The sequence below is a fragment of the Aythya ferina genome, assembly GCF_964211825.1.
Source record: "Aythya ferina genome assembly, chromosome: 14".
Classification (NCBI taxonomy): Eukaryota; Metazoa; Chordata; class Aves; order Anseriformes; family Anatidae; genus Aythya; species Aythya ferina.
In genome coordinates, this window is record NC_140312.1 from 17136777 (window position 1) to 17162962 (window position 26186).

Sequence of the window (26186 nt, forward strand, 5' to 3'; positions counted from 1 at the left end):
ATAGTACCAAAACTAATCCTATTAAGGCTAACAGTGGGAATGCAGAGTACCGCAACTTATTACCAAGGTCCCAAAGTATAAAGAGATACCTTGTCCCCTTTTACTCCTCCAAATAAGACGGACACTGTGCTGATGTTAAACCAATTCCCCAAGGATGTTATTAACTCAGGCCTGCAGTGTTAAATAAGTCAGATACCAGATCAGACAGAATTAGAATAGACAAATTAATCAGCAGAGGATGCATTGTACAATATTCAGCTCAACCTAGATATATTCATATTACTGTTAGAATCTAGAGACAAGTTTCAATCTTTCTAATGACAAATTTACTTTCTGCACATGCCAGAAGTTAACTGACAGATGCAGAGACTGGTGGAACCAGCACAATAAGATGATCAAGTTTGCTGCACCGTATTACCATTTTAAGCTGCTTGGTAGTTTGAGATTAACGTGGCATGTTTTATTGTTTTTATTATAAAAATAAATTCACAAGTGTTTTAATGTGACCTGTTTATAGCCTAGCTGCTTTGTCTGGTTTTAAACTTGGTTATTTCATTTGCATTTTGGCTTCTATTAAGTTTTTGACTATAAATAATTCAATACCTTCCAGGAAAAAATTTTGCCTCTTCATTCCCTACCATTTCAGGCCTATCCCCTAACAGATCTAGGTCTACTCCAGATCTTGATCTGCAACAGTTCTCCCAGATCCTTTGCTCAGGGCATTAAAGACGATTTTATAACCTTGCTTCTAATTAAGGCAAACAGCATAATTTACCACTACACTTATTTAACAGGGTAAAAATAAGACAAGGAGCAAGGCCCATACTGAGCCAAGCGCAAACCCAGACAATACATAAGTTTGTATATATGGGGCAAGCCCAACAAATTAGCTCAGTACAGCTCTTCACAGCTAGCTAGAATCTTGTTTTGGATTTATTTCAGTCAGTAGAACTATTTCACTTGCAAGATGAAGTGTTTTTCAATGAGTTTTAATGAGACAGTTAAAAACATGACCTTTTTTTTTTTTTTAATCTCACATATTTAAATAGTCACAGCTGAAGCTGAAGAGCCCTGTTCACATTCTGCTTTCAACCATAGTAGAAAAAATCCAAACGAAAATTTTAAAAATCGTTATCTAGCCTAATCTTTTAGGGAACCAAATAATAGGCAATGAAGCTTAACGATGATACAGCACTTTACCTCTTCAAAGCACTACATGATCATTAACTGAAAAGTCATCTGAGAACAATAACTTGTCTACCCCACATCTGCCATCAGTGCTGCACTGCAAGGGGTCTTCATTCAGCCCTGTTGAAAGCATTACTGTGCAGAGGACAGTGCTCCGTGCACCCAATGCCAACCTTCTTTCTCCAGCTGAACTGGTACACTTCCCAGATGAAACAAACATGCTGCAGAGGGCAATACCAGTGGAAAATGCCCTAGTGAGACAGGTCAAAACTAGCAAAAAGCTTTCTTAGTCACTGATGATCCAGCACAAAGGAGAATGGTGAATGATCAGCTCATGTGACAGCAGCTGTGGTTCACAGTAGGGGACATTCACCCTGGCAGGAGTAAAACAATGAATTATTGTTTCAAAATAAATAGAAAACACTAAATCCTTCATTTCTAATTACACACAGTTTTCCTGAATAATAAAAAATACAATAAATTCTACTGTATTTAGGGGACAGGGAAGAGCACGGGCTGGTGCATCTAGGAACAAGACTACTGAAGTGATGTCAAAGTCCTGTTCCTTTGAAACATCTGCTATTCAAAGTGGTAATTGCAGGATTTCCACAATTGACTTCCTGGAGTACTGCAGGCCCATCAGGTAACAAAGTCTTACATCCATTCTAGCACAACTGGTAGGAATAAATAAAAAAAAAAAAACTGGCTACTTCAAAGTCACTTTTACCACGCATCGCATTTGCATCCTGAAAATATTACTGTAGTTAAGTGAACGCCATGACAAGTGCTTCAGAGCATCCTTGAGGTCACTTTCTGTGAAATGCTGAGACACACAATAGACAGAAAAAAGATCCCTGATAAATTTTGAAGAAAGCAGCAACAGCAAATCAATTGGATAAAGAAAAAAAACAACTTTCAGAATTATCTTTGCCTGCCCTCCCCCCTTTCTACCTTCATCTGTTTCTTTTATATAAACATTTGCAATTGCGTTGTATGTTCTGCGCATTATGAAAATAAATCCCCTATTTGCATTTTACCTTAATCTGGCTTAAGTAAAGGGGAAGCTTCAAAGTAACTCTAAAAAGGACATCTCTCCCAAGGGCAGACTGTATCTAGAAACTGGAGTACCAGGATTATTTGACAATTGTTTTAGCTTCCACATTCTCCAAAACATTAAGATTTGCAGAAGACTAACTGATTTGAAAAAGAACCCCATAAGATCAGAAAACCAGTGACTAAGTTACCAGGCATAATCTGTAGGACACTTAAGCACTGAACAAGGTAGCAAGAAGATGTCAGGGAGACCAGACATGGCTAGGTTTTTGGAGATCAAAGTCCTCACCTCATTTTCAGATCCATACAGAGACCACCATCCTTTTTTGTTGCTTGTTACATTTCCAGAGACACCAAACACTGATGTTTTTACTAGGCAGTTTGATTCCCATTCCTCATCAGAAAGGTGCTTACTTTTAGTTTATTTGCACAGTGCCTACTAGATTTGATCAGCAAAACCATTAACTTTTAGATACGTTTCTGACCATCTCATAGAAGTATGGTAAACGTAACTGCTTGAATGAACTACACACAAAGTGGTATGCTTCCCTCTGTTTGGGAGATTTTCTTCCCCCCAGAGGTCCTCATGAAATGAAGCCACATTGCTTTTGTACATAGAAGTGAAAGATGTGCATTTGAATATTCAGTGTCTCAGACATGCCTGCATGTTGGCATTTTCAAGATAATGCAGGACAACACATTCAGAGCAATCAAGATAATGTCATTACCACATTTCATAAATTAGTTTCCTTACCATCATCTCCAGTTAGCACTGTATGGGATGATGCAGGGAAAGTTAACTCCATCCCAGCCAGACACAGTACAACCTGTGACTGCACTGTTCCGTTCTGATCTTTGACAATTTACCACCTCTAGCAGTTTTACACAGAAAACAACTAAGTCACTTCATTAAGAATGAAGATAGCTCCAGCTCGCACACTAATGTGCAGGTTATATACAAACACGTCAATGACTGGAGAAGCAAGGACAAATGAAATTCAGATTCATCAAGAGAACCAAGTTTTGTTATCCCTACCCCCATCACCCCTCTTCATTTCTTGCCTGGCTTTCACTATCCAAGACAATTTGGAATTAGCAGAGTCCCAAAACAAGCAGACAACAAAACAAAACAAAGTACTTAAATAGGACAACCGAAGTTACAATGGATTTTTTTCATCTTACTCCCTTTAAAATAATACCTTCAGAAGCATCCCCACAGAGAGCTGAATTAAGTAGGAGTAAACAAGAAACCGAAGTACAAAGTGTTTTGCCAAAACACACAATGCGCAGCCATGTATGCAAACAGTTTGATTATCTATTGAACGATACTGTTTAACTTCACTGATACTGCAGTGTACTTAGAGGAATCTGAAGTCGTAGCAGATTTAGGAGAATACAGGTTATTTGCAAAACAGCCTCACTACTATCTTCTGCAGTCTTATGTAATTATCACACCTCTGCCCCATTCCCACTTTAAGTGCTGAATGTGCTTTTACTACGATCATACCACGAAACCTAATTAAGCCACCTTCGTCATCCTGCATTACACACTCTTACCCACAGAGTGGATATCTTTCCTGGGCAACTGGCACATACAGACAAGAAATGTGGTTAGAGAGGAAACAGGAAGTTAGCCATTAAACACATGATACAGAGATTGAAGATGCAGCATTTTACCGGGAGTGGGGAAGACCACCACCTTCGGGGGAATAGTTTTTGCACTGGACATCTGACAGAATACTTGACCCTACTGCCACTGAAGATCCCATCTTTTGGGCCGCAGGATACACGCTGTATAAATAACTATCAGAAATAGATTAACCAGAGCTCATGTTTGAGTTTATCCAGATGTGTTTTGTTATACCATAATCTGCTTTTTCCTGAACATAAGAACTGAAAGTTTTTGGGGGAAGTGCAAGTTGCTGATTTTGTGTTGTATTTAGTAGTGTTTTTTATAATAAGATTTTGTTTCTCTAGAAAGAAGTATCAGTACATTTATTACATTTATATTTTACCAGATTAGTCCTAATCTACTCTAACATTCCAGACAAAGCAGTAGAGTCAAGTAAATTATGGAAAGCATCAAGTGTTTATCTGGAGTATTTGCCATCCTCTGTCCTGAAAAACACCATCCTTCATGTTTATTTTAGTTCCTGCAAACTCCTCAAGCATAGTTCATTACTAAAACAAAGCTCACAGCTAGCAGCATTTATCTGTCTCCTCCCAAGTGTGCTCTAAGGAGCATGTCCTTGCCTCTTGTTGATAATACTCTGCCATTAGGCAGGAACATCTGAAAGAAAGATAAGAACCCTTTTTCCTCTCAACTGCCCCATATATTCAAGGAAACTAACATATGAAGAGGAAAAATACTTGAAACAGTCTTTTGGGAAAGGAACTGAAATGTAATCAAGTTTGTACCGTTTACATTTAATAAGCAACACTTATGACCAGTATCAGCATGTTGCTTTAGTACCTCTGAGGGGTTTACAAGTGGCTACTTGATCACTCTGGGATTCTTTGTTCAGCTCAGATCCAGAGGAGGCATTTCTGCTGCCCTCAGCCACCCCATGGACACGACAGCATATCTTGGGCAAGTTGGGCAGACCGAGGCCTTTGGGTATCTTAAATAGCTGTAAATATGCTTCAGGTCTCTAGATCCATAACAGACCCCAAAGCAGTCTTCAGCTCCCCCCTGCCTGATTAAGCTTTAAGGAGAAGAAATCTGAACAGACTGAGGAGTCACCATGTAGCATCTCCAAGGATTAGCCAGCATTTGCATGCTACATGACCAAACAATCACACATGCCATTCAAGTGTTTCTGCACTCTAGTTTTTTCCTTTTCTGAAAGCTACAGAATGAAAAATGTTTCAGTGAAGAGGCCTCACTGACCTGACAAATTTTGTGGACTTGTGTCAATTTTCTACAAAATTCACTTTTAAGTAACAAACCAGCCAATGGTATCAGAGAAAAATCCAAACTCAGTAGGAAAGGGAGAAACTTAGTGGCTTTTTTTTTTTAATCTTACCACAGCATATATGAAGAAAAAAGTTAAAAATTAAATGACAACCCCCAAAACCTTACAGCTGTGTTCAAACAACACTCCAGACAGACTCCACTATTTTCAGATATCACCACTTGGCAAAGATGACCAAATAAGGCTTGACCATTATCAGGCTTCATCAGTTGGAATTTTCTCCCACTTATGTTAGCGTACCTTTGGATCATGACTGAGATTGGACAGAATACTTCTACTTATACCTATTACCAACAGGAGTAACATTTTAATTACTTACACAGTATTACAGTACTACCATTGACTACCATCGAGCTGATGAGGTAGGAACGTGGCAAGAAATTAATGCACGTTAGATGGACAAAAATATACATAAAGCATAACAACTCATTCTTGACCTTGCATTAAGGGTTAAATGGGACTTCTTATACATTTAGTTTTGCCATGTTTAGTTAAATGATACCCACAGGCTCCCCTTTAGACATGAAGTCCTTATTAACAAGCTGCCAAACTGGCATGTCCTACAGAGTTACTGCCAACAAGAGCATACCCGCAGATGTATGCACACACACACAACCAGTGAATTTGCAGAAGCACTAACCATTAGCACAACATGGTGGTGCTTTCTCCCCCATATTATTATTAAACTGTGCTCAGTTTTGGGACACTTGCTACACAAAGGACATCAAGGTGCTCAAGCAAGCCCAGAGAAAGGCAATGAAGCTGGTGAAGGATCTGGAGAACAAGTCCTATGAGGAGCAGCTGAGGGAGCTGGGCTTGTTCAGCCTGGAGAAGAGGAGGCTCAGGGGTGACCTTATCGCTCTCTACAGGTACCTTAAAGGAGGCTGTAGCAAGGTGGGGGGTTGGTCTGTTCTCCCACGTGCCTGGGGACAGGACGAGGGGGAATGGGCTAAAGTTGCACCAGGGGAGTTTTAGGTTGCATGTTAGGAAGAACTTCTTTACTGAAAGGGTTGTGAGGCACTGGAACAGGCTGCCCAGGGAAGTGGTGGAGTCACCATCCCTGGAGGTCTTTAAAAGACGTTTAGATGTAGAGCTTAGGGATATGGTTTAGTGGAGGGCTTGTTAGTGTTAGGTCAGAGGTTGGACTCTGATCTCAGACATCTCTTCCATCCTAGGTGTTTCTGTGATTCTGTGCTGGTTGGAGGAAATTCAATTCAAATTGTTTTAATTACTCTCATCCTGGAAGTCTAAACCTTCTCCTGGAGCTCTGATTTAACTACTCTCATCTATTTCAGGCCTTATTAAATGTTGCGCGCCAGTCATGCAACACTCATCCCATCATCCTTTTATTACACATTTTCATAATAGGAACTGAGAACAGAAACCATTTATCCCTGTTACTGCAATACAAAGCACACCTTCATATTACTGAGGTTTTCCTCAACAGCTGGGTGCCTGTATGGGATATGTATTTCTTCTTCAAGCACTTCTCGTATTAAACAAGCAATTGACACTGATGCTCATGTTGAAAGCAAGACAGATTTGGCTGAAATTTCAGAACACACAAATTAATGTTGACACTGCATATATTGAAAAGCCATATTCCAAGAAGCCCCACATCTCACTTAACTGATATGAAGTAGTGTGCAGAGTGTGCACACTTTTGGCTGTGACAGAAATACCACCACCCAGGGAAGCTTTGTTTCTCAGTATCTAGAATACAGGGGAGAAACAAATTTCCTTCAAGTTGTTTTGAGGAAAAGGGAAAATTCTGTCCCATCTAAGTGGTCCTAGCCTCTTTTCCTTTCCCCAAGTACTTTTTTTCTATTATTTTTATGACCCTGTTCCAAGTTAGGCATTTTTCCAGTACACTGTAGAGCTATTACCAATGTAATAGCTAGCCAAGTCATGTTGCCTGTGAACATGATTCCTTTGGTAGTAGTGCCATGAAGAAGCCCAAACATCAACCAATCTGAAGGAAGACTTCATTGCACTATCTACCTCTGTACTGATTAGCTTTGCTGTAGCAGAGCTTGTCCACATCAGTCCTATCCCAAAGCATGCCTTTGCACATTCCTGCCATCAGCAGCACATCCCCACAACATGTGGGGTCAGCAAGGAGATGGCACAATGCCACGTAAGGTGGCATCAGCCCAAGCTGGCACAAACTGCTCATCACCTGCACAGCACTGCCACTGCTAGGAGCTTTGTCCTCACCTGGCTTCAACAATGCCCCCCCCAATATACTGCTTACAGAGGTTTTGCTGTTTGAACACTATTGGAAGAAATTCAAACAAGTTTCTAGAGGAGACATCCCTAGTACTCTTTTTTGAAGCAAAACATACCCTTCATGTAGCAACCTGTCTCTCTCTTCCCTTATTTTCTCAGCTAAAATACTACACAAGCTATGGAAAGACTATACAAGCTATAGCCCTCCCTATTTCCTTCAAGTTTTCCTTGTTGTTTTTTTTTTTCTTCCCAGCTTTGGGACTAGAGAGGCTTCCTTCCTTGGGAGCACCACTAGGAAAAAATCCAGGTAAGAAAACAACTGATAAACTGACCAACACAAGTATTTTTAGAAATTTCAGTATGAACATTTGTTATGGAATTGAACGCATTTCATCTTCAAAAAAACAGAAGCCGCATTTAGAAGGTTTTTCCCCACACCAGCTGGAGTGAAAGGTATTATTCAAGTACTAATTTGTAAAATAAACTTTTACAAATGCCTGAGTCCAAGTTTGTTACAAATATTTTCATGTAAAGTAACAGAAAATAAGCCATCATCTTTAAGGCCTAAATAGAGCTGCAACAATCATAACCAGTCTTAAGCTCAGTGCCAGCTTTAGAGCAAAGACAAGGTACACCTGTGCAGCACACACAGTATGCATTACATGACTTTTTTCCCCAGCTCCCTCCAGACCAGCAGAATCACTTCTCAGTTCCCCTAAAAGATCCAGTTTTCTGTGTCCTCAGGCAGTCAGACTAATCCCCTGGCCAAGAAAGTCTGAAGAATGAAGGTCAAATTAAATTAACTCAAATTATATACATGCCAGCTATTTATACTGCAGAGCTGAACAAATGGACTGTTACTTGAACTCTCATCTTGCTTATTTACAAAGAATCATTTGGCAGAGAACAAAGTAAGCTTCATATGCAACCACCGGACTCTCTCCAAGAGGAGAGAGCTCCTTTCAGGACCTGTTTCATACTGACAGTTATATAAGGTATTTATTTTTGGTTAAGTCACACAGAATAACAGAATTTCTAGGTTGGAAGAGACCTCAAGATCATCGAGTCCAACCTCTGACCTAACGCTAACAGTCCCCACTAAACCATATCCCTAAGCTCTACATGTAAGTGTCCCATTACAGGAATAGATGAGGATATATTTGGTGTGAAGGATCTCATGCACTGGGGCAAAAAGGCTATGCTTGGCTAATGTAACGTTGATACTGTCCAGACACTGAAAGCCACATAAAACATTTCAAATGTACAAGAGCAGTGCACAAGAAGCTTTGTCGGGGTGGTCAGCAAGACAGGAACCCATAAATCAGTCTGTGGCCACAATACATGAACTGGTGGTTACAAAACCATTAAGGGCATTTGGAGACAAAATGGTATGCTGCCAACTCATTATAATGACAAACGGCACCTAGATGCAGGAACATCTGTGCATGGAGCCGGACACCTGCCCTTGCAAGCAGCTACTGCTTTCCTACAGCCACAACAGCCCCACAAACACACAGGCATCCAGGTACAGAGACTGCTGGCATCCCAGTCAGCTGTGGCCTAAGCTCAGGGCAGCCAGGGGTCACTTGAACCCTTCAAGTGGTGCAGGGCACACAGGTCCTGTGTGATACAGCAGGAAATGGAAGTATTTTCTTGTGAGATGCTGGAAAGATGCAATGAAAGTCAATCTCCCCTTTCCACTAAGAGTGATCAGTTGTAGTTGCATCTGGGCCTTATCAAATCTCTGCTACAGCACAGGAAGAACTACTGCTGACAAATATGAAACCTAGGAACAGGGAAGCACAGCAAAGGGTGATGTCCAAGCACTAAAACCCAGGAGAGGCCTTTGGAGTGGCTCAAGCAGAAAACCAAATAGCTGTGGCTGATAGGCTCCAAGACTGTTAAGAAACGCAGCCAGAAAGAGCTGATAATTAACATGCTCTGAGGCAAGGACTACAAGAGGGCTGAAGAGCACAGACCTCTGACAGGTATTGATTTCAGGGAATACATATTGCCTTTTGAACAAATGGTGAGTAATGGAGGCCATCAGAAAAAGATGCTCTTAAGTTCTTTAAATGAATTTTTTTTTTGGTAGAGAATAAATACAAGTGCAGAGACTAGAATTCCCATTCTTTAATGGGTTTGATTTAACTAGATGGAAAAGTATCTTTATTAGGATCCACTGAAAGCTAGAAGTAGCACATGGTTAATTATACCCTTAAGTGAAAGGAGTAGCTTTCCCCAAGCTCCTTTGACTAATCAGGAGGTCAAGGCTCCCTACTTGGTTGTTCAAACCAGATGCCCTAGATTATGCCATGCTAATACTCCATGTAATACATTATTTTTACCTCATCTAGGTAACTTCAAGCAAGCAGGATTGAGAAGAGTTGGGTACATAACTATGGTCTTAAAGTGCTTAGCAGCAAAAGAATATGAAGTCAGTTACAGTTATGCAAGTAGCATAATAGCTCCTTATTTCCCAGAATCCATGCAAATCTAGGAGGACTTGGCAGTTTTCAATCCAAGTCTGTTCAGGAACTCACTTGAGGCTCCAGATGACACCAGTTCATTTAGAAATGGGGCATTACAGTAATGGGAATGAATACAAGCCCTCTTCAGCAGGCAAGAAGTCATTATGAGGAAAAAAGCTAAGGGGATCCAAGAAAACAACTGTCAGAGCATTGAACAAATTTAAGGACTGAGACTGGAATTACTGTAAAGTTACTTTCAGTAGTGACATGACCAAACTAGGCCTCAGTTCACATAAGTCATAGACACTTGCCTATCTTTTAAAGTATGGCCATCGAACAGGAGGTTGAATCGAAGCCTTTATTCCTCCCACCCCTGAGAGAAACAGCAGCATTAGGCAAGAATCCTGGATGAGCTCCCTCCCCATTTCCAGAACTGCACTCTCACAAGCCACCACCACCACAAACACACCTTTCAGTGCTTGGAGTTGAGCTGTTCAGTACCAAACATATTCCAAAACACACTCTTATAATTCTGATTTCTGAATGAGCTGTACTCCCTCTCACCCCTTCACCCTTATTTCATAGGTGTCAACACCAAAACTTGAAGTCACAACAGAGAGTTAGGTGGTTTTCACCAGTGACAAAAAGCATGCAGTATGACTAGGATAGGTCTTAATCCATGACAGAGAGCCAGATACAAGAAAGCTTCATAAAGCTTTTGATGCCATCAGGGAAAAGGTGCAAATGCTATATATAAAAGAAATAAAGCCCTCTCACATTACATTCTCCTAAGATTAGCAAAGACAGATGCCCACAAATAATAGACAGCAGGTAAACAGAGCTAATCAGTAAATACAATGCCCACATATTTGATATTTAAATGTGAAGCCTAAGCTACAATGAACTAATGTGCTAAATTAATTTTAGCTTGCCAGGTTTAACAGCTCAGTTTGTATTTCTGGTTGCTCTGTTAGAGTTGTTTAAGCTCCAATTATCCAGGGCTGAGCATTTTGTTGACCTGCATCTCAGTCACCTCAGAGCATTCCTCATGAATCTCTCAAAGTCATCACAGAGCTGCACATAAATATACACAGGACTAAGATGCTTGTAAATTATTTTAACTCATTTTCTTCTTAAGAGAGTTATTTTGTTGATAGACCAAAACTTGATTTTTTAAACCTGATTGCTTTGGAAGTATAGTACAGTAGAAATACATGCAACAGCAAAAACTTCTGCCTCTTTAGTAAAAGCCTCAAAAAAAAAGTCAACCCCCCAAAGCCTATTTCCATTCAACCCACAGTCTCATTTTCTTGACTAAATCTGCCCACCAGGCTCATGATAAAGACTAAACCTAAAATAATATTACAAATAGCTCCACTGAGCTTGCAGCAAATTATGACTTTTATAGGTACAAGGGGAAAGCAATTTTTATGGTAACACTAAAATGACTGGTGGAAAACAGTATAAACTTGCTGCTGCTTGATAAAGAAGCTCTCTGTATTTAAGAGGTGAAGAAAGGTGTGTTCAAGTATAAGTAAGAAAAAACTGAAATGGAAACTTCTAGATTTTGTAAATAGCTAGACATGCTTAAACATGCATTTCTGGAAAATGGGAACTAAAATGTTTAAAGTCTTCACACTTAGGTTTTTAATGTATGACAGCAATAGAAGATGTTTCAAATCTGTAATAAAAGTAGTGGTTCAAAGGTTGTAATAAAAAGCTAAGTTTTTAAACACAGGACCAAGGAGTTTTAATGTGCCCAAATCCTTTTACATAAGCAAAACTCAACATTCTTCAACTTTAAAATTGTACACATTCCTTACAAAAAACTCTAAAATATTAAGCATCCATCTCCCGGGTAGAGGTAACCAAGTCCCTGGAAATTAAGTTTGGTATCACTGCTTCTGAAAAATTCCTCATAGCAACTAATCATCATTAAACGAAGTCAGACTCCACACAGCAGTCTAGTTCTGCAGGAGTTTACTGGAAAAGAAATCAAGGCCCAACTATGAGATCTCCCTACCCTATTGCCATTGAAAGCGGATAGATTTTCCTTCCATTCTTAGGAGTACTTAACCACAAAAACAGCAAATATTTGTTTCCTTTGTATTTAATAACATGACAGAGAGGAATTCAAAGATGAACAAAACTTTTTTGAGCACCCTTACCACAACTAGGCAAGTTTGAGAACTGTTCTATGAAATTTCATGCCAGAATAATTCAAAATATGTGGTGGTGTAACATTTTTTCTTGTTGTGTCTGGTTTGGGTTTTCATAAGGATGCAAATCTGAGTTGCATCAGAAACTAAAGAACAGTAAAATTAAAGTAACAGATGTCATTACTTTTTTTCTTTGAGCTATCTGTCCCCCAACACAAAATTTTGCACAAATCTGATCAGCAGACCAAGTATCCTCAAAAAGGTTTTTGATGGTGAATACTGAGACTTGCATGTGAGATAAAAACCAATCCCCAAAACAAGGATTTTCATCTTCGTTATTGCAATGAATTATCAATATGCCTTCTCAAACACATACAATGTTATCTAAAAGTAAAGTTGCTGTGGGCTGCTGTGCCATATTCATTTTTTTCTCTCAATAGCTATTAATATTAGATATCAATAATAACCAGATAAACAGAAGCCCTACCATTTTTGTCCCTTTATTAATAAATGCTTGGCAACCACGAGAGCTGGCCAGTGCTGGTTACATCCATTTCTAGCCCCCCTTTTTTGCAAAATAACACTCTACAACTACAAGCTGTGATTACTGCCTGACAGTTGTTATACTTCCTGATGGGTCTGTTTATGGACTTGGTATATAAGCCTACCTGAATCACTGTTTACAGCAGAAGAACAAACACTACATTAACTAAGTCTTGGAGGAAAGGTTTGCATTTCAGACCACTTCAGAAATTCATCTTATTGATGTTACGTGATCATCCACACTGTGTATGCAGAAAACAGTACTTCACAACTACTGTCCATCCACATCAGCAGGTATGGCTTTTTAGAGTTACTTTTGAACATTTCATATTTTGCATTCACATTAACAGTTTGTGTGGACATTGAAAGCCTCTGAAAATTGCACAATCACTCTACATGCTTACAGAAACAAACTTAGATGCATAGATTGAGATAGCTGAATTATGTCTTTAATCTATACAAGAAGTGTGAAACAGATCAGTAAGCCCAAGTAACAAGTCAACATGACGCAGTTGGTCCAAAACAGTCTGTGTTAGATACATTCTCTATAGAAAAATTCAACACATTAGTAATTACAGTAAAAACTAACTTGAATATTGAGTTCTGGAGCTCTATTTTATCGTAGGAAGGCGTACGTTAGAGATTCAGTTAGTCCTGGGGAAGCCAGTGGCTGAAAATGGATATATGAAGTTAAAACTAAACTTTATTTCTAATGGAAATCAGGTTCATCACAAAGATGTGAGATTCACAAGTGATACTATTTAGGTTACCAAGAACAACAAAAAAAGCATACCAAACACCCATGTCTCCGTGACCATACCATAGAAATATTTAATTCATTTAACTTCCATCTACCAAGCTGTATACAGTTTCTTCTTCAATTTAATGATTTAACAGGATTAGCAAAGAATTAGTGTAGCTTATTTCTTCCAAAAGGGCTAAGTTAAAAACATCAACAATTATTTAAACAATATTGATCCTGCTTAACTAAATCTACTGAAATTATATGATCTCTATAACGTGTCAGAGCTTAAAGATGGCATAGGTTTCAGCACAGTTGCAGGTGGGAGGAAAAATAACACTAAACTGTTCAAAAATTGTTAAACAAATGGATTTGGATGTTACTTATCAGAGAAATACAGTACATTCACATCAAAACTGGGAAGTATCCTGGAACTTAAACAAGTGTAGTCAAAGTCATTGATTTCCAATTTCTACATTACAAGTGACAGAATAAGGGAAAATGACACAAAGAACAAGTTCACATTTTTGGAATGAAGCGCTGCTATAAAATGGTGTTTTCAACATAAATATGCTTGGTAAGAATGGCAGGAGAAGATATTACAAGATAAAAAAAAAGTGGCTCAATGGTCAAGTTGTAAAATCCTTACAATGTTCAGGGCTGCAAAACTGCAAAAAATTGGCTGTTCTCAAAACACAACCCAGTCAACCACTGTCACAGAGTACTGTCTAGGGATTTACTATGTGGTTCTGGCTCTTCATTAGAGCTGCTATAATTTTTTCTACTAAGCATAAAAATAAACTCAAGTTTTTATTTATTTATTTATTTTTAAACTTTACATTACCTACCTTCATTTCCTTGAACACGGAGTAAAGAAATTGCACCTATGGCTTACCGAAGACAGACCAGCTTGGCAGATCACACCACTCTGAGTAACTGAAGTAGAATTTGACTCAGTTGTCTATAGCATAGTCAAATTATTATCCACAACCCAACGTTTCAGAACTCAGTTATCACAGTGATAAGGCATTCATAGACATAGATGTTTCTATCAAGGCAGAAATCCATGGATGTCAAGCTCTGCATTTGTGTTTTGTGGCTTCTGACTGCCTGATAATTAGGAGACAGACATTTGTTCCAGCCCTAGCAGCCACTTGTTCGGATGCTTCAAGTTGCAGCAGACAGTAACTTCTAACCCTTGCTGCCTGAGGGATTATACATAAAGAAAAACTAGGAAAAGTAAGGATGGATTAATCACTACAGGACATTTTCTTCAGCATGTCTTTTGGAAGAAAGCCCTCTTCAGCACTGTGTGCTCACATTTGGGGATGTGTCTCTTATGGGACGAGGTGGAAATCTTAGATTAGGACAGAATTAGTGGACATACCTACACTTTTATCACAAGGGAATAAACTGGGAAAAGGGCAGCCTTCCGCAGAAGTCACCTACAAATATCAAAATGAAGCCAGCTATTTCTAGGAAAATAAAAGAATGATGTTCTATATCATGTAGTTAATACCATAAAATCTCTCCCAAGTGTTAGGGAAGTAACTTCAAGCTAAGCATGAAAGCAACCAGAAAATAGCCAAGTTGTTATTGGCTCAAATTTTCACAAGAGCTCTAATAAGCAAACTGCTTTTATGTAAAGTCTTACCTGAGCCTGCTACATTTACATGCTGTATATGGACAATAAATCATATCAATTTAATCTCCTTTTTTTTTTTTTTAATATCATTAAGGATCAGAGAATGAATTCCTTCTATGTCTTTCACCACTTCTTTGACTGAAGCTCTGTATTCATGCCTTAGAACAGTGACACTGCTAACATCCAAAGCAGGAACATGATACTTGCTCAGTCACAGAGAAATCTGTTGCCATGGGAAACACAAAGATATAAAAATCAGGAACTGGTAGCAGAGTAAGTGAAAACACAGTTTCCATATATAAAAAAGAAAACGGAAAACATATAGGGCTAGGCAACAACTGTGATTTAATCCTAAATAAAGCCAGGGTATAATTCTGGAATATAATAGCTTTATCTGAAGAACCCACATAAATTAATATGAAAAAGTGGAACTAATAGCTTTAAGAAAATCTTCTGTGCTTCCCCCTTACACAATAGGGCTTACACACCTGCCCACTCACCCCAGTGTACATTTTTTCTGTAAAACTGTTATGGCTTTGGCTGGGACAGAGTTAGTTTTCTTCACCGAGGCTTGTATGATGCTTTTGACTTCCGATGAAAATTGTGTTGGTAGCACACTGACGCGTTGGTTGTTGCAGTGTCCCCCAGAGCTGAGGCCATTGCAGCTCCTCATGCTGCCCTGCCAATGAGGAGGCCAGGGGTGCTCCAGAACAGGGAAGGGACAGGACCAGGACAGCTGGCCCTAGGTGGCCTCAGGGACATTCTGAACCATGTGGTGCTGTGCTGGCAACAACAGCTGGGGTAAAGGACGGGGCACATTCAGAGTGACTGTGTGTCTTGCCAAGCAGCCGTTCCATGTGCTGAGCCCTGCTTTCCTGGGAGCAGCTGAACACCTGCCTGACAGTGGGACACAGTGAATGGATTCCTTGGTTTGCTGGGCTTGCATGTATTTCTTTTGCTTTAGTAAACTGTCTGGATCTCAATCTGCGAGCTCTGCTACTTTTACCTCTCCAATTCTCTCCCTCTTCACACCTGGAGAGAGCAAGGAAGTGGCTGTGCAGTGGTCAGCTACTTGCACAACAGAAATGCTTGTCCACTGCATGTCCCAATGCGCTAACATGTATGACAACAAACATGGAAAAAGCATCATGGAGAATGAACCCATAGTTACACAGAACATCGCCAACTGAGTTATTCACGTTACCTACTGCAGACCTAGAGCCTCCTCACAGTTGGCATTTAAACTTGATCTACTAAGCACATGCCAATTGACAGTGACTCTTAAGTGATTCATAACTCATTTTAAAAAGTCATTGTACATGTTAATTTCAAAGCTTTGCTGACAAAGCATCCACGTTAAATAATTTGTAACTCGCTAATGACAAATGAGATGAAATGCAGTGATATCAATTTAATAGCTTCATAATTTACTCAATATGCAAAAGATTAAAACTTCATTATGAATCAATAATCCATCAGCCATGATGTTGTGAAGCACATCTGTTATTGATACTTAAATGCTTACTACAATTTTGAGTGGAACTGAAACTTGGGTGTTCTGCTCAGCTTTGAAGAAATTACTGCAGTGATCAATAAAAAAAAAAAAAAAAAAGCAGAGTGCTTAGTTTTATTCTAACTTCAGTTTCAAGGATCCCAAACCACAAAACCCTAATAGTTAAATGTATTAAGGGCCATTATTCAATGCTTCATTTCAGATCATTAAGTGTTCTTACTTGCTTCAGATGCAGTATGTATTTTTCTATACATATAGAGAAACCACTCCTGACACGTGTATTGGAAGCTTCCTTATACTATTTTCTAATTTAAAAAAAAAAAAAAAAAAAGGAAGATGGAGGCATAAGTTAAATTTCCATTTTGTGCTATGCTTTCCAGTGCTCTTGGCATATTGCCCCTGGCACCTAGGCTCACTAGCACTACACCCGGTCACTGATGTTTGGAGACTGGCAAATGGCTCATAAAACTCAGTTGAGGTTTTCTTTACATGTTTACTTTATAGTTTCAAGGGTCCATAGTGTCACGTACATAAATACTTAGATGTCTCTCATACTGTAGAGGTTGCCTAAGAATTCCTAACTTCAGACTCTAAACATCCATTTTAAGACCATTAGTCTTAAATTACAATAATTTGGACTTGATATTGCTGCGCGCCTCCAATTTTACTCCTCAACTAGAAGAGAAATGTGCTGAGATTTCCCCCCTCTCCACCCAGTTAATGGCCAGAAAACATATGCAGATTCTTTATTCAACCCCTCCTTACTCAATTCAGACTCTGCAGAACATTCAGACTATTCCTTCTCCCTCCCCTCATAATGAGATGCCACAAAGTGTTCATACTTGATAGTACTCAAGAAGAGGCATACCCTGCAGGACAGATTTTCACAGGAAAAGAAAAAAATCTGATCTGGACTGCTTTGATTTCCACTTGGCTGCCAAAGTCAGGAGGTGTTACATGCCCCCTGACCTGCGTCTCTCCCTTGGGAGGAGGGAAGCAACCACAGCACAAGCACTGAAGGCGCCTCCTATTGCAATCAACAAGGAGCAGGCATTGAGGGGTGGCCCTCAGCAAAGATGACAGTATGAGGGCAAGAGCTGAGTCTTTGAGCATCCTGTCTTCTAATGAAGATGTTTACAGGTTTGTCCTGTGATGGCATGCAGGCTGGTAACACAAAAGCTTTGCTTGCAGCTTGCTTTTCAAGACATACCCAAGTAATCTGCTTGACAGGTAATGAAACTTTGTGCTACTACTTTTAGCTTGAAGCTGAGTTCTTAAAATATCCTTTTCACATTGATCTGTGTTGAAATTAATTACATTTCCCCACAAGCTGAAACCCATAGATAAAAACAGAGCCTAATCAAACCTACTGGGGCTAAGATGGAGATAAAAGAACCCTTAAAACATGGAACACACAAAACCTTACTCCTGGTCTTTGACAGAGTGGCTTGGCTCCCTGTAGGGGGATAAGGGTTAAATCTCATCACAAACAGCCAGAAGCCCTAGCAGCCCACTAACAAGGGTGGGGGATTACCAGGAGCTCCACATCTGTTATTGACAATGCTGATGAGCCTAATTGGCAACATGCAGCTGATCCCCCTGAAGCAGCAGGGGAGAGAAACAAATAAAGAGCAAAAAGGTGGATAAGACAGCTTGAACAATGCACTTCCCAGAGTAGCTCTCTGGATAACCAGCTCTCACATGCCACAGCTCACCAACCCCCTCTAGTAGGGGGACAGCTGCAGGCTGGGAGCCACTGGGGAGCTCTGCAGGCAGAACCAGGCACGTGAAAACACAGCCAGAACAGTGAGACTGGTCTCTGAGAAGCCCACTTCATTTTTGTTACACTAAACCCAAGTTACTCTTACCTGCCTCCCACCAATTTGTTAGAAATACCCTTTGGACTTATCAAAAACCCTGAAGTCTATAGCTTTATTGTAATATATGCATTTTTACAATAGTGAGTTGGACAAAACAGTATGATATAGTGACACTTCTATTCTGTGCTCTATTAAGAGAATACTCTAACAATACTACACCTACCACAGGATGTTCTTGCTCATTGTCTAAACAGGAATCCCATCTAGCATGGCTTGGCTTTGGACACAGCTCCCTCTCTGCAGTTCAATTGCTCTCTACATTATGACATGGCAACTATCCTAAAAGTTGAGAAGAAAAAAAGATATTAGGCCTGTCATAAAGTACATCCCAAGTCCCCTAAACTACCTTGGATCTGTTATCACTTCACAGATATTACTCACTGTTCAAGCAATGTTATGAAATTGAAGGGGGTTGTCATTACAAGTACTAAGTACCCTATGCAACTGGATTCCTCTTCAAGCCTCTTTACCCAGTGATATCCCAGCTGCTTGAAAATGCTTTTAATGGCCATGAAGTACACTTAATTAAAATATTATTAGAATAGTGATGTCACCACATGCCAGAAATATGCCAAAAGGAGAGGTTAAGTGAATAATTAGCAATAAATTGCAGCTATGCACAGCCTGCAGTAGGAGCAAGACAGGAAATAAAAATAAAAAATAACTACTTTGAAAAAAGGAGGTTCAGCCTGAGCACAGCTCACTGACTTTACCAGACTTGCTTTGGCCACCAGTAACACCCTGATTGACCTCAGTTTTCTAATTAGCTGTAATGCATTTGAAACTCATTGTAAAGACTCTCTGGAGGTGTCTTCAGCTTTTTATTAGCTGGCAAGGTCAGTTCATTCTCTCTGTACTACCAGAATAAAAGGGATGTAATAGAACAGACTACACCAGCTTCACACCACCATTGGATTTTCCTGGACTTCACATGCACCAAGTTTTACTGTACACTGGAACAGAAGCTGTCTTTTAACTCACTTGCCTTTCAACTAGAAGTAGTCATTAGAAACAACACTTGGAATGGTGGCATTGTGACCCATGTTAATATTGACAAAAACCTCTCCAAGCACTATTACAGACAGTTGGGCCAAGACATCTACCTCAGCTAGATTCACAAAGCATGTGGCAATAAGTATGATGACAACTTTCATTAGTGATCAGTGATATTTTCAAGCTACAATACAGTAATTTGAGATTTCACGTTAACAGAAAACTATCTAGTTAGAAATTAAGACATCTGCATTAGAAAAGATAGGTATATTAAGTATCTTTCTGCAAGGATTATCAAGAGCTAACAGGGAAATAATTCAAAAAGGCTCTAATTTTTCATGTCCTAGAACACTTGTTGAAAATACACTCTAGCAGATCCTTCAGTTCGTTCAGTCTTCTTACACATCTCTCTCAATCTTAAAGTTCACTCCGTAAGTTCCATGCGATCATAACTAATAGCTTTCCAGATAGCATTTGTCAACACATCCCAGAGTGATGCATTGCTATCAGGGCTGGTGTATCATTTAGGAGTATAAACACCCCAATCCCAACACCTCAAAGAAGTGTCCAGACCAAGCTTGAAAACATCAGCTTCATACTAGATAAGTTTTGATATCAAGTGAAATCAAAAACTTTTTTTTTAGGGAAGCATCTCCAAACTTTGTGTTTAGATGGTGGCAGAGTTAAGGACACTGCAAAAACCAGCCTTGCCAACAAGCAGGCTGCAAGCTCTGCTCCAGACTCCTTTAACTCCAGAAGGCTGCTCTTTGCTCCAAGAGGAGAGAGCATAGATGTTCACTCCATACTTGGAAATATCCAAGAGCTCATCTACTTCTATAATTAAATTTACAGCACCACACTGATCCTACATTGATAACGTACAATGCTCTCAAGAAGGCAATAACATGAAGCAAAGCATTGTCAAATCAGACTTACAAGTGGACATAGTTTATTTTACATGCATTTAATTGAATTCCTTGACTTTTTATGTGCATTATAATAGATTTGTTCTACAACATCAGAAAACAAGTTTTTAAACGTGCACTACACATTAAACATCACATATCAGCAGAGAAAACACATTTCTGGAGGAATAAAATAATTTGAGTGATTTCTAATAAATTCTTACAGCAATCCTAAAATGCACTGAAAGTTCCAGTTTATTGTCAAGCTTCTGCACAACATCCCTCAATGACATGTCAAATCTTTGCCAAGGCAGTTGAACTCCTAAAGCTGTCCTCATTGGCAGAAAGCCTGTCAGATTAAATTGCCACCTCTTGTCAGGTAAAGATATAGGATCTGATATCCCTCTGCTGATGATGACACAACCTGTCGTTTCACTTTGGATGGATTATGAATCTCCAGTGTTTCTCACTGTGAGCAAAAGACATAGCTCACAGGAAGAGAGGAAATGCTGCTTGCTGGCCACTTGGTACATAGTTTATTATCAAAGCAGACAAAGCAAAATAATACAAATCTGGGGATTGTTTTGTTTCAGCTGAAACAGTGTGAAAAGTATTTAACTAAGGAATAAAAATCAAAATATTTTAATTGTCTCCCTAAAGTGCTGTATCCATAATCTGTTATCCAAATGCTTAATTGCTGTTTCCAAACGTTCTCACACAGATTACTATGTGCTACTGCTTACAAGATCATAGTAGCAGAGCTTTACAAAAATAAAGTGAACCATTAGAACAATCATCATTACGTGGTAAAGACATTAATGAATAGATTGAATGGAACTGAATTTGGTTTTGTGTAAGGCCATCAACAGTTGCCAAAAGGCCATTTGCTTTAGAAACACTTGTACTAAGTAACAAAAGCATACCATGCAACCAAGGCTTGTGCACCTGCCATCTCTGTGACCAAAAGTAGTATATACATATGCAAGACGCTACAAATCCTATTAGCACCATTTCAAAGCCCCAGAGCAGTCAATGAAAATTCCAGTGCAAGACAAGAGCCCTCCAGCATGATGGACTGATCTTTACCAGACAAAGTTTTTTCCTAAGCTAGAAAGCAACTGGCACAGTCAGGAACGCACACATCTGCTGCAGATACACAGCTAACCACTCCAATCAAGGCAGCACTTACCCCCCTTCACTGGGAGTTCCATATGGTCTTGCTGCATGTCGAGTCAGGAGAGATGGCCAGAAGCATAGCACTTGTACAGCATCTCCAGTAACCCAACACAGAACTTAAACCTGGTGGGGGAGTCAATTTCTGAGTGCTACAATACACGCAATTCTTAGGGAGGAAGAGAACAGAAAGGGAGAACTATTCTAAGTTCTCAACAGCAGATCCATTAAAGGTTTGTTTCTATCAGTGTTTTTCCCAACAGCTACAATTCAAAACCCTACTATTGGTTCACTTAAAACATAAGTGGACAACTGATACAGGGTATTATAATCAAATTCCTTAATTCTCTTGTAAGAAATAAAATGAAGACTAAACTTGAAGATTGAACTATTTCTGACATACCTATAAAAAGTTTTGCTATACTCCTTTATAAATTTTATTGTTATTTGAGCTTATGAAAGTTGTTTAGACACTCTCCATCTACCCCAAACAAAACAAAGAAAAAGAAAACCTACAGCTCTGTACATTAGAAATTCTTTAAAAAAAATTTACATATCTTTCCTTGAAACAAGAAAAAGCCATGTTTTTAACTACAGGAGAGAGAACTAAATTGTACTTCTATGCACAGTTCTTCAATTATTAATAAAAAGTTACAAGTAATGTAACCTTAAGGCTAGTGAAGCTGGTGGAAGAAAATTTCAGTGATCACAAAGAAAATACTGTTGAAGTGAACTAGTGTACTTTGGAAGTTTGATTCAAATGTTTAGGAGAGGAATTCCTTAATAGCATACAAAGTTTTCCAAAGTTCTTTGAAGCAACAGAGCTGATGAGCACTTGAATTTCATTATCTGCTTGCAGGAATGCTTACTCTGTTCTCATCAGAGACTGTGATGCAATGGCTCCTAGCAGCACCTGGGAGGACAATTTAAAAAATTTGCCCTGGTGAAAGCTTCTGAGAAGCCCAAACCGACTCGCAACTGCATTCACAGCTTTTCCAACTGAGGACAGCAGGTGGGTTGCATAGCAATCTCAATAGACATCAGAGCTAAGGCACTACCGGAAATTTTCTACGATGCTCTGAACTTTTGCAAGCTTCTCCAAGGCAGCTACATGGAAGTTGAACTTGCAAACAATCAACATAGAATAAATGAGGATTTAAGATCATCAAAAGTAGATGTCAGGCAGTTGTTTTTTTGTTTGTTTTTAAAGAAGTGTTAGTAAATAAAATAATTCCAATTTAGTTTTGCCACTGAAGCTCTAAGTTGTTTTGTTTTTGAGGTGATAAAAAAGGTTCAAAAATTTTACCCACTTAAACATCTTACTTAAAAGAAACTCTTTTAACTAACCTTTTTGATGACCCCAGACCCCTGTTTAGATGATTCCATTATCATCTTTTAAGAATAAAGATGTTATGAAACTGAAGCTATAGACTAATGTTACCTTATTAAAATCCTATTTACATAGAATTAACATAAATACAAGTTGGTAAACCATATGCTATCACATCTGTTCCTCTGTGTATTAATAACAAGACTGTCCCCTATAGGGCTCTGAAATTAATATGTATTAGAATATATTACAAAGTATTTGGATTCCCTTGACAATATAATTTGTAGCTAGATTATTTGTAAGCTTCTAGCTCCAAATTATTGCTGTTGCACTATGCATCAGCTGCTACTTCTAGTGTGATTAAAGTACAACACCTGGCTCTTTTGCTATTAAAACTTTGTGGAACTGTGTCAATTTTCAAATACTCAGCTTGTTACATTTCAAGTATTTTCAGATTAAAAGTGTCAGAATATTTCAGTTCTTTGCCAACCACAGCATCATCTTGAAGCTTTGTTTTCCAACCTCCAGGATGCTTAATATATGTCAAAACACCAGCAGTGTTTACTAATTAGTTTAGGAAAAAACTTCACAAATAGAAGCCCAAGAGTTCCAAATCTGAAGTTTGAGATATGTATTCAGTCTTAATGGCCAAACATTCTTCAAATCTGTTTGCATCTTCCAGTAAAACTAACAGATGCCTCCTTGAACTGAATAAACTAGGTCTCCATATTTTCTCTTGACTACACTGTACCAAATAAAGAACCATTCTGGCTCACCAGAAGCGGTTTATGACTACTGCTTTTCTGAATAATTCCCTTATTTTATACCCAAACTATTACAGTCAACATCACTAAAAGCTTAGCTTGAAAGGGATAAAAACTTAGTAAATTTTCCTTTTAAAAAATTCCCTACCAAGGATCTCAAGGATCCTACTGACATAAAGCTTTTGATTATTATATCTTACACTTCCACAGGCTATGTGAGAGATCACACTTGTATAGGAATTTTAGAGGGTTATCATTACCACCTTCCTCTGCCCTACACCATTCGAAGCAAGATGTGTTTTCATACAGGCAAACCTTAAGTCATCCCATACCAGCCTGAGGGAAGGAACCTATTCTTACCCACAGCTCCATTTCAAATGGGACAAACTGCATTCTGGCTGTGGTTATCCCCACAAAAGCAGCTGCTTTATCTGCTGCATTGAGGGGAAAAAAGAGATTCTCTTAATACCAGCAATGAACTATTGTCTCTGACCATGTGAGTTATAAATACCCTCCATCATTGCGTCTGTTTGTCGCTTACAAGTAGCGGATGAAAGAATTGGACACATCAAGGAAGTTCACACAGATCTATATCACAAATACATATAGAAATAGAACACCTTTTGTTCCTCCCCTAAAAGGGAATTATTAAAATCAGGGGAATACTTTGTAAGACCAGAAAATACTTTACTATATTCTCCTTAATATTTAATGTATTAATGTTCTCTTACTAAAAGAATCAAATAAATAAATTAGATCAGCTGCTAAGTTTAGTTTTAAGAAACTACGTGCTAAAATAGGAAACTATAGAAAACATGTCTTTATAACTCCTACAGCTTCTTCGTAGTTCTAAAGACTATCCTCACTGTAAAATGCGTCTCTGGTTTTAAAGGGGAGAAAAAAAAAAGAAAAAAAAAAAAGGAAAAAAGCTGTATGTAAGCTGATCACTTAGACTACACAAGAACCAAGAACAAAGACTTGAAGCACCGCACCTTACAGGCTGTGATGAGTAGCCAGGCCTGAGGGTCACTACCACCCTCTCAGCACCCAGTTTCAGGAAAGAAAAGGAGCCCAGAGGAGAAAACAGTGCCTGCCTAGGGCTAGCAGAGCAGTACCAACCTACAGCAGTGTGGATGAGCACACTGGGGTCACCACAGCATTTTCTCTGGGTTTGGGGGGATTTCTATTTGGCTGCAAGGAGAATGTTCTCTCTCTTCTGTGATTTGCTCCTTATCATCAACTTATCACCCCCCAACATTTTTTTTTTCTGCTATTAATCATTCCCACAAATAAGCCAGGCAATACTAAAGACACATTTAAACTTACCATTTCAGTCATGCTGTCTCTTAAACACTGCTGGTGCCACAGCGACATTGCCTGTGCTGTGAGGTGCAGTAAACTCCCTCCCCCACAAAGGCCCCAAACAGCCCCATGTTAACCCAGGAGGTGCATTATCTACCCAGATCAGCAAAGCCAAGCCAACGTTTCAGTTAATGTCCTTCTCAAACAGATATCTTACCAGTGATGAAGCATTTCAGACACAAGCCACAGCTCTGAAGAGCCCAGAAGAGACCAGGCCTGGAGCAAGGAGAGGCACAACACAGGCCAGGGCTGGCCCCAGCACCAAACTAAGGGGCAGCAGCCATAGCTAGAACCCAAGAGCCAGGCCTGCCCTCTTGCTATTACCCTCATGTTTTGAGAAGAGAGGTAAAAGTGACCCAGGCTTGATCTTTTATCACCTGAAGATAAAAACACATTTGTTGACTTGCTTCCAAACAGTTATATAAAGAACTGTACAGCTTAAGTCTGAGCACCTGCTGTTTCACACTAATAAAACACTGCTTGTTGTTCCTCCCCTCAGACACCTGCGGCTTGTTTGTTTCCCAGCCAAAAGAAGAGTTGTTTTAGTTTTTCTTGTCATCTCTGAAATACTACAATAAAACACTATTGCAGATTTCTGTTTTCTGTATAAACTTATAGTTGAACTTGACCACTTTTGAGAAGAACTATGTATTTGTAAATTGGAATTATGTTTCATTGTTGCTTTAGGGTTTAGATTTCCTGAAAATACTTCTCAAAAGAGATTGGAGAGATTTAAAATGCTTCAGTGTTTTTTTGATAACTATGAAACCCTCCAAGTCAAAAGCCCATAATCTTTATGTTAGGTTCAAAACATATACAGAGGGTCTGTGCCATCTCTGTTTACAGCTGCGAAATGGAGGCCTTGGGAAGTAGCACAAAGGGCATTGCCCCCAGCAGAAAACCTCAGGGCCATGCTGCCTTCCTGACTACCTGCCATGCAGGCACTGAACATTCCAGGAAGACTTTTAGCTAGTAATTAAACAGAAATACAGAAGTATTTACATCGCTTTTACTTCTGTACATTTGTAAATACTTTTGTTCTGACATATCTCACAGCAGAGTTTATATTCATGCTTCAATGCCACATGACTGACTACATGAGTGTAGGGCTTCAAATGGAGCTTATGAACAGACCCTCCCCTAACATTTTTGAACAAATACTGAGAAGTACACCTGAGTTTTCTTCAAATGTAAATAAAAATAAATTGTAGAAAAAAATATTAAGTGACTGTATTTACAGTACTGTTTTACTTTCAGAGTT

General features: G+C 39.1%; 1 long non-coding RNA gene across 1 annotated transcript; it reads right to left on the minus strand.

Annotated features, from left to right (window-relative positions):
• Positions 1-903: 903 nt before the first annotated feature.
• LOC311444316 lies at positions 904-25589 on the minus strand. Its single transcript, XR_014697810.1, has 3 exons — positions 25083-25589; positions 21486-21595; positions 904-1562 (listed from the first exon to the last, which is right to left on the minus strand). It is a non-coding gene; the product is annotated as an uncharacterized lncRNA (long non-coding RNA).
• Between the last annotated feature and the right edge of the window lie 597 nt (positions 25590-26186).